This window comes from Sapajus apella, unplaced genomic scaffold (assembly GCF_009761245.1).
Source record: "Sapajus apella isolate SASKATOON/1434 unplaced genomic scaffold, GSC_monkey_1.0 scaffold7, whole genome shotgun sequence".
Taxonomy (NCBI): Eukaryota; Metazoa; Chordata; class Mammalia; order Primates; family Cebidae; genus Sapajus; species Sapajus apella.
Genome location: NW_022436947.1, coordinates 17581791 through 17598025, shown reverse-complemented (window position 1 = coordinate 17598025; position 16235 = coordinate 17581791).

Here is a 16235-nt window from a genome sequence, read left to right as displayed (position 1 = left end):
TATTTTAAAAGTCATTACTACCTGGTGTGGGTGGTGGTGTGTGGCCCTGCAGTGGCCTTAAAATGCTATTGCATGCATTTTTAGTAATTAGAGGATGTGTGAGACTGACTTAAGAGACCACAAAAGCAGGAAGGAAGTGAGAGAGTCAGTGCATCCCCTGTCAGCGCCTAGGGGAAGGGGAGTAGGCAGGGAAAAGGAAGAGGCTGAAGAAAGGTGGACAAGGTTGTTGTAAAATCCAGATAAATAAGAAGATGAACGCACAGTAGCACAAGGCCAATAAACAAGGTAGAAAATGACGCTAAATGGAATTTATATGATATCTTAAATGCATAGTGTAGCTGTGGTGGTTGTAGGGGACATATGGGAAACACTCTTGAGGTAACTGAGGGGCAAGTGTATTAAGTATAACTAATTTCTTTGGCAAGTTACAAAAAAGTGGAAGCAGAAGGGAATTCGAATGTGATGAGAATGCCTTTGTATGGGTGACTTAGACAATTATAAGCTAGAAGCAAATAATGATTGTTATTATTATGTTTTTGACTAAGGAAAAACTGCATTATGATGGGATATGATTAAGTCATTGTCAACAATACCTAAAGTTTACAACTGTTGCCATATCTCCTATAAGTAGTGAAAGAGAGCACTTACTTTTAGACTATATCACCCACTCCGATAGTTCCCAGACTATCACTGAGGGTGGCAGGGACTGTTACTGGTATAATATTCATGTGAGCAGCCATGTGATGCCTCCTTGAATGGCCTTTTCTTTATTTCTGGAATGATCTGGGCATGAGTAAGGAAAGCCAAAACACGCTAAGAAACTGGCTTTCGATGTCCTCACTTACTCTAGCAGGCATGCTTGCTTACCTCTACCCTTAGGCTTGAAATGACTCACCTTGACAAATTACAGGCCTGAGCAGAATGGCCCTAAAGAGTCTTTGGTAAATCATGTATTAGTTCCATAAGGAACACACTGCAAGGGAGATATCAATTTCTCCCTTCTTGTTCTTTTTTTTTTTTTTGAGACAGAGTTTTGCTGTTGTTACCCAGACTGGAGTGCAATGGCACGATCTCAGCTCACTGCAACCTCTGCCTCCTGGGTTCAAGCAATTCTCCTGCCTCAGCCTCCCGAGTAGCTGGGACTACAGGCGCGCACCACCATGCCCAGCTAATTTTTGTATTTTTAGTAGAGACGGGGTTTCACCTTGTTGACCAGGATGGTCTTGATCTCTTGACCTCGTGATCCACCCGCCTCCCAAAGTGCTGGGATTATAGGGGTGAGCCACCGCGCCCGGCCTCCCTTCTTGTTCTTAACTTGAGTCAGGTAGGTTTAAATATCTTTTCTTTTTGAGCTCCATTCATTTCCCATTACCACTGGCATGTATTTCCTTCTTTTTCTAACAAATTTACCTGTCCATATGGACTTCCTTTCAAAATCACTAAAATTGGAAAGAACTCTCAGCAGGAATATAGCTCTACAACTTCTCAGCTGTATGGTTTGGATGAGTCCTTTAACTCCTCTGGATTTTTGCCAATATGTCCATCTGTAAAGCACACAATGGTTTGACTAGGTCATCATTTCCTGACCGTGGCTCAAGAACCCCTAGCTGTTCAAGTCTGTGTTCCAGGTCATTTGGGTCAATAAAAGTTGTAATATAAATAATAATTATTTTAAATTTACCACAAAAACAAATACAATTGAGAGGCCCCAGCTGCACAGCAGTTGAGTATGTGCTATGGTTAGTGGAGGTCAAGTGGGATTGGGAGCACTTTATCAAACCTGTACATAGAAAGCCTCAATAGTTTTGATTAGCATTCAGTATTGTTTTGCATTTGGTCTTACTGTGGTTTTTAATTGCATTTAATTATTGTTTAAGACAAATATAAGGAGCATTGATGTTCACCTATGAGTTAAGGAAGAACAATACAAAAATGCTAACTATGTAAAATTTACTTCAAAATATTTGGACTTTCATTTTATTAATCACCCAATGAGAGTGATGAAATATCACAATAATATGTCCCGGGGATACTAATGAAACAATTTGAAAAAGAGAAAATATGATTTTTAATCCAGTTTATTTTTTTATTTATAGAGAATAAAGTGTATCCAAGCCAAAATGTGGGTTCAATTCCACAGAAGAGAAGTATTATGTCAAAAAATATAAATAGTTAAGGTCCTTGCCAAGCCTTTCAAAGCAGTGGTACTAATTTACAATATAACTAGCAATGTAAAAGAGATGCTGTTTCACCAAACTCACACCGGCAATATGTTTTAATTGAAAAATATTTTTAAGAAGAAAAGTGAAAGATGTTTATAATATACTACCGCTTGTCCATTTTCACATTTTTTCCCTGTGCTTTCAGTGTCATAAATCATTATCAAGACCAATGTAAAGAGGCTTTTCCCTTATTTTTTCTTCTAGTGGTTTTATAGTTTTGGGTCTTACGGTTCAGTCTTTAAACCATGCTGAGTTGATTTTTGTGTATTGTGTAAGATAAGGGTCCAAAGTCATTCTTTTGTACGTGCATATTCAGTTTTCTCCACATCATTTATTGAAGAGAGTATCCTTTCTCCATTGTGCATTTTTGGCACTCTTCTCAAGTATCAGTTGACTGCATAAATGTGGGTTTATTTCTGGACTTTTTATTTTGTTACGCTGGTCTGTGTGTCAGTTTTTAGGCCAGTATCACACTGTTTTAATTTTGTAGTTTTATAATATATTTTGAAATCAGAAAGTGTGATGCCTCTAGCCTTGTTCTTCTTTCTCAAATTGCTTTGCCCATTTGGGGTCTTTTGTAATTCCACGTGAATTTTAGGATCCAGAAGTTCCACTTGTGGGTATATGTTCATAAGAAGTGAAATCAGGATCTTGAAAAGATATGTGCATCCTATGTTCAATTGTAGCATTATTCACAATAGCCAAGATATGGAAACAACCTAAATGTCCATTCAGAAATTAATGAATAAAGAAAATGTTGTATATACATACAAGAGAGTATCATTGTGGCTTAAAAATGTTGGAAATCCTGGCATTAGCAACAATATGGGAAAACCTGGAGGATATTATGCTAAGTGAAATAAGATAGTCACAGAAGGGCAAACACTGACTAATTTCAGTTATATGGGATCTAAGATAGGTTAACTCATAGAAACAGACAGTAGATAGTAGTTGTCAGGGGCTTTGGGGAGAAAGAATGGGGAAAGAAGGTTATTGGATATAAAGTTTCAGTTATGCAAGGTAAGTAAGTACTAGAGATCTACTGTACAACATAGTTCCTATAGTTAGCATGGTACTGTGCCCTTAAAACATTTGGTAAAAGGGTAAATCTTATGTTAAGAGTTCTTACCACACAAAAAAGTACATGGTAAACACTAAGTACCCACTATCCAGAATTAATGTTAGCATTTTGTACATTTCCTTTAAAATTTTAAAAAATTATGAATAAAGTTGAAGTACTATAGGTTACCCTTCCTTCTTGCAGGCAAGCTTTGAGTCTTTGATATACAGAGTCTCTTTTATTTTGGATGTATGCATGGTCAATATCTTTACACTTTTCGTGTATGGCAGTTTTTTTGAATTTGTTAAAATGTAAGTAATTATATACATATTCTAGAATATCCCTTTTCAGCTAACATTTGTTTTTAAGAACAATTACACTGATACTTAGATATCAATGTATTGCTTTTAACTTCTGCATAGTATGCTATTATATGACTATAGCGTATTTTACATACTTATTTCTCTTTATGTGGTAAATTGCATTATTTCCAATTAGTCTCAATTGCAAGTTATGCCACATGTTTACTTCTGCTTATGTACAAGAGCTATTCAAGCAGTAATACCTAAGAGTAGAATTACTGTTTGTAGAATAAATGTTTCTTTACATTTTATACAGAGCCAAATAGTTTTCCAATTCATTGTTCCAGTTTTCATGCCCAATAGTAGTATCTGAGAGATCCTTATCTTAACATTTAGCATCAGAAAAATATTAAACTAATAGTTGTGAAATGTATCTTTTTGTTTTAATTTGCATGTCCTTGATTTCTAGAGAGGTTGAGCATTTATTCATGTGCTAATTTGCCATTAGGATTTCTCTTCTATGAATTGTTTCTGTTTATATCCTTTGTTTTTCTTTCATGTTGTTTGTCTCTCATTTTTTTTTTTTTTCCTGAGGCAGCATCTTGCTCTGTTGCCCAAGCTGGAGTGCAGTGGCATGATCATGGCTCATTGTAACTTTGACCTCCTGGGCCCATGTGATCTGCCTACTACAGCCTCCTGAGCAGCCCCTCAGGTTTCCCAAAGCACGGGATTACAGATGTGAGCCAGTGTGTCAGACCAGTTATCTTGTTTTACAGTGATTGTAGAATTGCTTTACGTAGCTGGATACTATTTCTCCTTATAATTCTGCCAGATTTTGCTTTATATATTCTATGCTTTTTTTAGGTGCATATAAATATGTTTACACCTGATATATCTTCTTGGTGGTTGTTCCTTATATCGTCATAATTTTTCTTTACTTTCTTTACTAATGCTTTTTCTTTTAACTTCTGATATGTCTGATATTATTGTCCCAGGGTTTTTTGTTTGTTTTTGTTTAATATTTTCTTGGTCTAGTCATTCTACCTCTTTTTTTTTTTTCAATTTTCTTCAACATGTTATTTTAAATGTGTCTACTTTGAGCAGTATATATTTGTATTAGGTGAGTTTTATACATTTGTGACATTTATTATAACTGAGGTACTTATATTTTTCATCCTTTTAGTTTATTATGCTTCTCTTTGCTTTCTTTTTTTTTTTTTTTTTGAGACGGAGTTTCGTTCTTATTACCCAGTCTGGAGTGCAATGGCGCGATCTCGGCTCACCGCAACCTCCGCCTCCCAGGTTCAGGCAATTCTCCTGCCCCAGCCTCCTGAGTAGCTGGGATTACAGGCACGCACCACCATGCCCAGCTAATGTTTTTGTATTTTTAGTAGAGACGGGGTTTCACCATGTTGACCAGGATGGTCTCGATCTCTTGACCTCGTGATCCACCCGCCTCGGCCTCCCAAAGTGCGGGGATTACAGGCTTGAGCCACCGCGCCCGGCGCTTCTCTTTGCTTTCTATACCCTTATTTTACGCTATGTAGTTAATTGTCAACATTTTCCTTTTTTGTCTTTTTTCTTTTGTCCTTTTTCATTTTCTAATGGTGACCTATCAAATTTTAACAAACATTTTAGCTATGTATTCTTACTGAAAAAAATGCAAGGATTTAACATGTTCTAAAAGTACTCCCTGAAATCACCTCTTCCATGTCCTTTTCTATTATTGTGTATTATTTTAATTCCATCATTTATGTAGAGATTTTTTTCCTGACAGGTAAGAATTAATTTTATTTTCTAATATATTTTACTTATGTTATTACTAAGCTTCTTCTGCCCTATAATCTCTCCTTTCCCTCTGGATTTGCTATTTTTTTATTTTATTTTTTTTTTTGTCATCTTAGTGTTTGCAAGTTTAGTTTAAATGCTCATCTTAAGTGGAATTTTCTTTTCTCCCATTACCCAACCCTTCTTTGTGCATTTTGCCTAGAGCTGCCAGTTGGTAACTAAGTCTTACTTATTTATCATCTATTTATTTATTTATTCTTTTGTCTTGGGGCCTTTGAATATCACAGTTCTAGTCCTCAAGCAAAGAAGCAGCTTGGCTCATGTCCTGATCTGTGGGGGCTTTCTCTAAACCTCCTCCTTCCAGCCTCTCTCCGCTTGCCATCCAAACACTCAGGTTTATAAGAGCTGTGGCCCTAGCAATTAACATAGTTTTTCTTAGCCTCCTTTCTTGAGGAGACAGTTTGGCCCCAGCCTTAAATATAATGTGGTAGACCTGGCTTCTGTATCCTTCCAGGAGTGGAGTAAATTTGGTTCCCATTACCCAGAAAGTCTCAAATTTCTAGACTACTTCAGATCTAAGTCTAAAGACCAACAGGTTTGTAGCTTCAATCATCACTTAAACATAGGTTTCAGTTTTGTTTCTGTTCCACAGAAATGTTTGTATCATTTTTAGCATGACTGGGTCTTATTAATTAAAAAAAAAAAAAACTTCAGTTGTCTTGTGCTTGGGTCAAGCAGGGGCCAAAAATTACAAATTTACAATATTATTTTGACTGAATTTCATTAAATCACTTTTATAAATACCTAGTACATAATATGATAGCTCCAAAAAATACCTGTTACTCATTGAATTTGCTATGCTTCTGCTAATAGTGATAGCAGTCTATTTCCACATGATTGTTAGCCGGTTAAATATCCCCTTTGGAGCACCACATTCTTTGCTAAAATGCTTTTTGGGATCATTTTGGACATATTTTCTTTTTTTATATATAAAATTGATCACCAGGTTCTATCTATCTCCATTTTTTTTTTTTGATTCACTGTTGCAACATTTCTATCCATTTCTAGTTTCTCAACACTTCACTTCTGTACTGTACAATAGCCCTCTAAGCATCTGCTTAGCCCAGGACCATCTTTTAAAACAGTGGTTCTCAAATTTTAGTATGTGTTGAAATCACCTAAGGACTTGTTAAAACACAGATTGCTGGCCCCAACTAGAGCCTCCCCAAGCCTATCCCCAGGTTCCCAGTTTGTGATATAGTAAGTTGGGGACACGACCTGACTATGAATTTCTAAGCAGTTCTCAGGTGATGATGATGATGGTGGTCTACTGACCACACTTTTAGAACCACTAGTTAAAAACACTGTTCATATGTTAGCACTCCAGTTCTCAATATCCTTCAGCAGTTTCCTATGGCCAGTTAGCGTATCTGCATTCCCAAGTTTGTGGCTCTCTAACGTTGAACTTCATTCCAGTTGCTGATTCTATTTCCCCAACTCTGTGGCAGTCTTATAGCTAATTCTTTAACTCACTGTACTTTGTTCAAAAGATCTTACATCAAGTAGTATTTCTTTCATGAAGAGTGGATTCTTTTCTTATCCAGTAACAAACAGCTTATACATGTTTAAGTAGTTGCAGTGTTGTTTTCCTCCACAATACTCTTTATTTTTTTCTATTTCAGTCTTGAAGACTTTACTGGATTTACATCACACTTTAACTCTCAGCTCCCTTGGGCTGTATTTAAGACACATAGGGGAGAAAAATATGGAGAAAGAGGTAAGAATCCACCATGATTAAGTTACACTGATCCTTTTCCCTAAGCAATGAGTTAGGCTTACTTGCATTTAATAATGTGACAGATATGTTTCCTTTTTTTTTTTTTTTTGTTGGTTTTAAAAAAATATATTTTCTTATGCAGACTGTTTCAATTTTGTGCATAATTTTTCAGATATTTAAGAAGGTTTGTATTTTTAATTTAAGGTTTGACATTATATTTATATTACATAAGTTGGTTTTCCATTTTTCTAGACAATACCTGTTAGTTCCCTACTAGGAAAAAAATAAACTATCACATTGCTTCGTTCTCTCTCATCCTTTGCACATCCTCTCCATTGATTCTAGTAAAACATTGCCTTTCTTAGTGTTTGCCTTCATATGTTAAATATGTTCATACTTCTGTTATTTGGTATGTCAGATACAATGTATCTCCTTTCACTCCCAGATACTCTATATGAGGCAATCAGTACCACTTGCCTTTTTTATTTTCCTGTCTCAACTTTATTTAATTGCATTAATTCTATATTGTCAGGGCAGATAATATCAACATTCTGCTTAGTAATTCTAATTCCCTACATTGATTTTATTATTAGTTCTACAATGAAATATTTTCAATGTTCTCTACTCATCAATTTGTCATAGTTACCCAAGCCATTATTGTTTGGCTGTAACAATATGTTTGTTTGTAACCTTTATCTTTGAAGGAAAGCTTAGCTAGATATAAAATTGTTTGCTTATATTTTCTTCACTTACATATATTGTAAGTGATACTTTGGAGAAATATTATGTTAGATTATTTTTTCCTCTTATAAATTATTTAACTTTTTAAACCTGACAGCATGAAGTTATTTTTTTTTTTAATTTTTGAAATCCGCTGACTTTACTATGCTATGTCTCCATATCAACTTTTTTGGTTACTTTTCCCTGGCATGTGTAGTGTGTCCTATAAGTATTTAGATTTAAATCTTCTTTTATTTCACGAAAATTTTCTTGATTTATGACTTTCAATTCTTGTCAGCTTCTATTTTCTTCAGCTGCCTTTCTAAGGGTCTCCAACTATGAATTTGTTGGATCTTACTTGGCTGTTTTACATGTAAATACAGATATAAATATATAGATCTATAGGAATATGCTTTACTAACCTTTTTAAGGCTTTCTTTATTTCAATTTTATTTTATTTGCTTATTTGCTTATTTGCTTTTCTGATTTTTATCTTATATATTTCTTATAGTCCTGAAATTCTTCAAATTTAATTTTCACTTTAAAATTTTATTTGACAAGTTTATTTTCTTCTTTTCTGAGTTTGCAGCTTTAATCTTTCACTATTCAGTTTTTGCATTATTTTTTACTCTTTTTCAATATATGAAGTTGTGTTTTTGTTGCTGTTGTTTTAATTAATGGTAAAATATATTATAATTTTCATCTGTTCAATGGCAACATTTTCCATATGTATGTGATTCATACATTAAAATTTTTTTCCTTTTTCTATATCTTTCACAGTATTTTTATATTTGTGCCATAGGAATTTCATATTAGTTACTCACTTTAAAATAAGTTGGATTTTCCTTATCCAACTATGTCTAAGTGGTAACAAAAAGACTGCTTCCCATAGCCGTGACTCATTTATGAGATTCTCTGGGTAGCTCCACATCCTCAGCTTCTCTGAGTCAGATCAGAGCCAAAGAGGTTTATACCACCACCTTGCTCTCTTTAGTTCCTGCATAGATTGCTGTAATAAAAGGAAATAGCTTTTACTACACACTTCACTCTGAAGATGAGTTCTTCACCTTTAGAAAGTATATTTTTGTGGCATGTCTAAGATGTGCTGCCACTAGGCTTTCTCACCACTCTGTACTTTTACTAGTCCTTGTATTTCTTGGAAAGTCTGCTGATTACATTATTCCAGTTTTTGTGAAAATGGAATTTATGTTTTGTATTATTTTTTTATCATTCTCCTTGTTGCTTTTGCACAAATTTTCAGGAGGAAAAAGAGAAAGATGTCAACTTTTGCAACTATGGTCCAAAAGAAGACTTTCTGTTATCTATTTTAATATGGAAATTAAGATCACATAAGATAACATTTGTAGTTATAAAAATAGCTTTTGCATAACCACCTCCTACTTAATAAACTGAAGTCTCTTTTTCATATTATTTGCTATTAAGCTAGATCTTCACTTTATATACCTACATGACTGATGTTTTGAACTTAGACGTAAAGGTTTACTATGTCATTTATATCTTCCATTGTTGAATTTTTCCCATTATTGCAGCCTATTGACATGATTTTGCATTTTATTACAAAAATAGCAATTGTGTTATGTGTTATTTTGGAGAATGTTATTCATTCTTATTCTGATACTAGGAAGAACTGTCACTTGTGTTGAACAAGCACTGTGTCTTACATAAAATGCTTCTGTAACTGGCCTGGTTTCCCTTTCTTTAACAGCTGTTAGAAAATGACAGTCCCATTTTTCATTCACTTAAGATAATTGAACACATCACAGTGGCATTTGCTTTTATTATAGCTTCAGTTTTTTATTGAGATCGACTTTAATTAATGTCATTTGTCATACCTTATTTAACATTGTAAGTCAAATTAAATTCTTTCTGCCAGAATTCTCGTCTTCTCAGGATTTGAAAACTTCAAAATGTGATGCTTTTAGAAATTGATCAAAAATGGTAATAAATATAGAAAACATGTTAAACAATACAGAGTCAAACTGACATGAATTAATTATATTTTCTTTGGATATGGTTATGCAAACAGTTTTAAATTCACCAACTAACTGTTCTCCATCCAGCTCATGTCTCTTCATCTTATCCCCAGGGTTGCAATGACAATTTCTATCAAAGGCATTATAGACATCATGGTCTTTGTTTGCAAATGTCCCTTTTGAAAAAATACCAAGCGTAGTCCTTGCATGCAGAAATTACTTTTTAAATGTTGAATAAAAGGATAAATGAATAGTATAAATTTCAAAGTATGAAAGTTATTCATAACCCATACTAGATAATCTATTTCTGTTTTCACTATTCACAAACTACCTGCTTATGTTTTGTATCAGTTAGGAAAAATCATGACAAAATTTATTTAAAGCCTCTTGATCCCTCTTTCATTTTCAGTGTTGCTCAAAAATTACCAGCAGTATTTCTGTGATTAGCACTCTGTGTTTTTCAGTCTCTAGGAAGTAATTTGCCTTGGCCTAAACACCTGTCATTTTAATGTTTGCCATTTGTCTAGACTGTGAACATACCCTTCTTTCCTCTTTCTACTTATTTTTCCAGACCTTTAAGAAGTTTCCTCTATGCTTTTAGTACTTGTTTTTTTATTCATTCACTATTCATTTATGCAAGCTTAGTTAATTTCAGGCATTTGCTTTTTTACTATTATTACCAGACTGATACTTATCCTTATTATAGAGACCTTTGCCAATTTTTGTATATACTTTTCTAATATCTGAGCTAATGAGAGAGATTGCTATTCACCACAGCAATTTCATTCAATGGCTTAGTCTTTTCTTTTTCAGGGAGACGTTGAATTCATGGTAAGGATTTTATGTGCTAAAGTCTACCTTCCTCTTACAGAGATTCAGGCTACTGAATCATTGCTATCTTTAAACTATTTTACAAAATCTTATTAACCCTATTTTGTCAATCTGTTTGAAATAACTAGTTCTGTTTTTCTTCATTAATATAAATCTATGACAATGTAATTTATATGCAAGGTATTTTATTTTCTTTTTGTTTCAGGCGGTGCATATGCAGGTTTGTTACATGGATATTGTGTAATGCTGGGGTTTGGGCTTCTATTGAACCCATCAGCCAAATAGTAATTGTATTACTAATAGATGGGTTTTCAACCCTTGCCCCTCTCACTCCCTCCTTCCTCCCTTTTGGAGTCCCCGGTGTCTACCTTATCCATCTTTATGTCCATGTATATCATTGTTTAGCTCCCACACATATGCAGTGTTTGATTTTATGTTTCTGTATTAATTCACTCAGGATAATGGCCTCCAGCTGTATCCATGTTACTGCAAAGAACGTGATTTCATTTTCTTATGGCTGTGAAGTATTCCATGGTGCATATGTACTACATTTTCTTTATAAGTGTAATTGGGGAAATATTAGATAAAAATACTTTCTTCATTATAGTTAAGAATAAGGATCTTAGATTTACATTTTCAATGAATAACTATTGTTAAAATTCTGTTTTGCTACGTAATCACTGTAGAGGTTACAATAGTTACATGTTTGTTCTATGATTTATTTTGTATTACCAGTTCACTTCCATGCAAAGTAAACTCTTTATAAATAGTCTCAAAAATACCATAAATATTTGTCTGATTTTTTCTCTCTACCAGCTGCCTGACTGTAGCCTGAGGGCTTAATAGATAATGGCAGTAAAAATGAAAGTTAAAAATTAACTTAGAACAAGTTTGCAACGTGCCTGGTACCTCGGGATTTGCAAATCTATAACTCCTTCTGCTCCTGGGAGCTGAATTAATTATGGTGAATAACACTAATTAAATTATTCACTAGGTCTTTATTAGAAACAAATCTGTTATGCTATAGAATGCATTGCGGATTTGGCTTAAGACTCCCAGCTTGTCATTATTCAGGATTATGAAATTCCTACTAACACATTTAGTTTAAATGAGAACATGAATCATATAATAAAGCTGCAGGCTTCTCTTGCCATTGTTTAGGTCCCTAGGCCTTCCATTTAATTCTCATTTATTGAATGGCCACATTGTACAAAACCCAAGTGTTACACCTCCTGTCCTCAAAAAGGTTACACTAAATCCTAACAAATGTACATAAATAATTACTATACAGGGCAAACAAAAGAAATATGATAGGGAAATAAAGGAGAAAAAGAGATTGGCAGGATGAGAAAAATGTATGGAGATGGAGAAGGATGGTCTAAATTTGGTCTTAAAGGAGCAGAAGAATTTCTACTAAAGGAAATGGGGGAGTGGCAAGAAAGGGCATTTAAAAGGACAAGATGAATAAGAACCCAGGGAAAGGTGTCTTGCCTGTTCAGAGGGCAAATAGGAGATATGCTAAAGTGTCAGGTGAAGTCCTCAGGTGCATGGCAGGCCCAGGTTCTCTGTTGTAGTGCTTGTTACGTTTTTGGTTTTGCTTGTTAAGGTTTTGGTTTGAGTTGCTTGAGTCAGTGAGTGAAGCAATCATCACAATCAAACTTGCTAGGCACAGGAGAGGCTTTGAGCTTGCCTCTGCTTTGAGCCACTTGAGCAAAAACCGCTCAGTGTAATTATGTGGACTTCGGCAGTTTTACTTAACCCCCTATACCTTACTTCTTCCTTGAAAATGGTCACAATAATATGACATCTAATTTGAAAGAATGCTGTGAGGTTAAATGAGATAATGCATGCATAAAGGTGCAGAAGTGCCTCATACAGCACCTTTGTGCAGTTTAGAAAATTTTGGTCATCTCTCCAAGCGAATGCAACCCTTTTCTAGGGCTCCCATGTGGATGAGTGGAGACGAAGATGCATTCCAGGCTCCTCATTCCCTCACCCAAGCAACCTTGTATGGGATACAACCTGCACAACGGCACCCAGAAGCCCTGATACAAGGGCTTAGCGAAATGCTTAGGTATAACAAAATCTCAATAAATATAGCCAACATTATAATTATTAAACCACAAACCACTGAAATAAACACAGTGTTGAAGCTAGGTCAGAGACTATCTGGTTAAGTCTATTATGAAAAGAGACTGATATTAACAATGCACACCTAAGTCTCAGAAAAGAGCTCAAAACATAGAACTGGAAAGCAAACCAACAGGCGTTCATTCTTGTGTGACTCTCCTTCCACTAGATGGTGCTGGCTTTCTTTAGCTTGTCGCCTTGGAACTGCCTTCCATTTAAGAATGGCTTCTATTTACCAATAACTCAGTTGGCATTTGTGTCCCACCAGCCTCCTTCAGCTCTTGCAGAGAAGGAGGTGCTTCTCTGAGAGCATGAATGTTGCTCAGAGCATGAACATCATTCAGAGGATGTGATACTTTCTAGATAGTAGAAGGGTATGGGAGCTCTGTAAGCCACTAAGGAGAAACTCCATTAACTTCCTAACCCTTTGAATTCAAAACCAGTCTATCATCAATAATTTATCAAATAACAGCATCATTTTACTATTTGACCTTCTTGGGCATTGTTAGAATATGGGAGTGAAAACAGGACATGATCATTCAAGTGTGAACTTATATATTAAAAAAAGGTATTCTCCAGATAACTAGACCCTATGCCAGAGGAAGGGGATCCCAGCCAACTTAAGTCCTAAGGGCATATTTTTGTTATTTCTACCTTCATTTTTTTTTTTGATGTGTCATGTTCTAAAGACCTTGTGAGCTTTGCTACATATTATGTTTTGAAAAGTCTTTTGGTTAAACTGATATACATCAAATTGTGAGAAGAATTTGCTACTTAAGAAACGATTTGCTTGAACAGAGCCTGAACACCACTCAGAGGAAATGATTCTTACTAGATAGTAGGATTGTAAAATTCTACTGGAAGTAGGTTGTAAAATGAAAATTATCTTTTATTGCTGTTTAAGTCCAGCTGTGAATGTATCACATATGTTTGTATATTTTCTCCCTTTTGTCACTCCCAAGTCTGACAAGTTTTGAGGAAAAGACATGAGACTTCAAGAGTACTTTTCAAAAGATTTCTGCAAACCATTCAAAACTATACAAATACTTTTTGGGTAAAGCAAATGGATTGACTAGCAATCTGTAAAGAGCTTTTTACCTGTGCTGGCCATGCATTCTGGGCAGAAATTGTGTTCTGCTGCTCCATATCTATTTGGGAATAGAGAGCATCTTTTATTAATTTAGATGAAAATCTCCATCTATGTTTTAATGGTAAAATATCTGCAAAACAAGCAAAGGGAGGAGAAATTGCTGAAACTGATCGTGATCTTTTCCAACCTAAAATTCTCCTGTGGCTTCTTGTCTTTTGCAGTGGTTCTCAGGCTCAGACCACTTTGAGGGACAGGTTCAACACACAGTATGTGAAGGTAATGTCCCTGTGGAAGGAAGGATGTGTGACAATGGGACACGACGGGGGTGGGTATTACAATATCCAAAGGGAATGAGTGTTTCAGACGTTAAGACTCCGCAGATGGCCTTTAGTGATCTTGATGAATAACATCACTACACTAGTGCACCCAAAAGAGAAAGCCTTTTCTCATTGCCACTGTTCTGGAGGAAGAAATAAAATAAAGTCCCAAATTCTTTACTTCAGTATGTAGTTCAGTATATACATACATCCTGTATATTCTAACTCTTACCTAAATCTCCTGCTCATTTTCTCTAGGTTCCTCAATGCATTCAGTGACCAACAAGAGTAAATGTTGAGCATTCTCCCCAAATATGCCATCTTCCCTCAGGTCTATATGTATTTTCTCTGCCTGGAATGCCTCTCCCTTTATATATTATCTCAAAAAAGTTCTTCTTATCCTTTAAGTCTCAGCTCCAGCCTGTCTAAGACATACTCTTGGTCCCCTCCTAGCATCACCTTCTTTTCATCATCTATTCATCTCCTCCACTGATTGAGAGTAAGAACTGTCTTGTTTAACATTATTGTTATACCAGGCACATAGTAGCTAATAAATACATACCTGGCAAATAAATGAATGCAGTATTATTCAAAGAGGAATATATCTCATTAGGATGCTCAGAAATGATAACTTAGGACCATGAAAGAAACTAGTGTAAATCTTGTTTTAAAAATTAATCTACTAGCCTCTGTTTTAAAATTTAATTCTTATAGCAGGCAAAGAGATGGCAAGCATCACAAACACATATTTTAGTGGAATCTGAAACTTTAAAAGCATAGAATGTTCAGATGGTAGAACTAAAAATGATAACATTGTAGACTTAGGTGCAGTGGCTCACTCCTGTAATACGAGCTACTTGGGAGCTGAGGCAGGAGGACTGCTTGAGGCCAGGAGTTCAAGATCAACTGGGGCAATTATAGCAATACTGTCTCTAAAAAAAGATAAATAAATAAATAAAAGATAGCATCGTAGATTCTAAAATTGAACAGAAAATCAGAGCATTTTTGGGCCTAATTGTAACATTTCAGCTGAGACTTATATCATATGAGGAGATACCATGGAAAGTGAGAACCAGAGACACACGACAAGGGAGTAGCATTCCTAGACTTAGGAAATTGTGTATCGGTCTTATGATCCCTCAGGCATAAGAACACTGTCTTTTTTCTTCCTAACATCTTCATAATATACTGAGAAGCAAAGTAGAGGTGGGGGAAAGATGGAAAATCAGGAAAGGAAGTCTAGGCAGTTAGTGAGATGATTCCACAATTAAAAAAAAAAAAAAAAACCTAATCGTTGCCAAATCCAATGGTCAGGTCTCTGTCCTCATCTTACTTGACTTAGCAGCAGAATTTGATATAGTCAATCACTCCTTTTGGCTGTAAATATTTTTCTTCCCTTGGCTTGTATTCTGTCTCATAGCTCTGGTTTGCCCCAGGGTTCATCCCTTAAACATCTCTATTTTTATATCTGCAAGTACTGCTTTGGTGAGCTTTTCCAGCCACATGGCTTTCAGTATCACCAATTTATTTATTCAGCTCAGACTTTTCTTTTAAACTTGGACCACATTCACCTGCCAACTTAACCTTCCTTGTTAGACTTTGATAGGTATTTCAAATTTTACATGATCCAAACTGAGTTCCTATTCTTTCTCTCCAACGTGGCTCTTTCTGGAACCTTTTCCATCTTAGTTAATGGCAACTCTATCCTTCTAGTTACTTAGGCTCCATCCTGCTTTAACCTCTCCCAAACCCAATATCGAGTCCAAGATAAATACTGTAAATTTTGCCTTTATATTTTAGTGGAATCTGAAACTTTAAATTTTACCTTCAGAAAGATAAGAAAATCCTTGCATGCTAGATGGTAATGTGTTTTATTCATTATCACATCCGTAGTACATAGAAAAATGTATCTGGTGGATAAAACTTCTTATAAAAGACTTGTTGAATAAATGAATGGATGATTTTGAGAAAGTATGAATGGGAACAGGTCAAAAAAAAAAAAAA